Genomic DNA, 580 nt, shown 5'->3' on the forward strand with positions numbered 1-580 from the left:
GAAAAGTAACATACATAGATTCAAATGTCCATCAGCGGGAGGGAGGAGGGGAGGGGCTTTGATTACCTTCTGACTGGAACCATGAGGCAGAACCACAAGGAGAACCGACTAGGCCTCCACCCCCCCTTTCCCCCCAACCACTCCCCCCCCCCCCGCTGTCAGCTCAAAACACACCGAAATAAATCTCGAAATATCCAAACCAAATAACCTCGAAATAGCTGCTCTCTCTCTCCCTCCTCCCCCTCCCCTTCCCTTGCGAAATTCTCAGCCTCACTCTCTCTTAATCTGGCTCTCGCGCGCGCTCTCTCTCGCTCTCTCTCTCTCTCTCTAATTCCTCTACTCGCTCTCATCTGGATGTCGGGCGGCTCTCTCTATCCGCTTTCTGATCGTCTCTCTCTATACTCTAGATTCTGTATCTCGCGCGCGTCTTCTCTCGCTCTCCTTAGAGCTCTGATGATCATATCCTCATATCTAGTTCTCGATCGCCTCTTTCATCTGCTCTCCGCGTCTCTATCTACTTCCTTCTCGTCTCCTCTCTTTCTCTCAAGCCCCCTCGTTTCCTCTCGACTATTTCTTTCTT

The sequence above is a fragment of the Penaeus monodon genome, chromosome 30 (genome assembly GCF_015228065.2).
Source record: "Penaeus monodon isolate SGIC_2016 chromosome 30, NSTDA_Pmon_1, whole genome shotgun sequence".
In the NCBI taxonomy this organism is placed as follows: Eukaryota; Metazoa; Arthropoda; class Malacostraca; order Decapoda; family Penaeidae; genus Penaeus; species Penaeus monodon.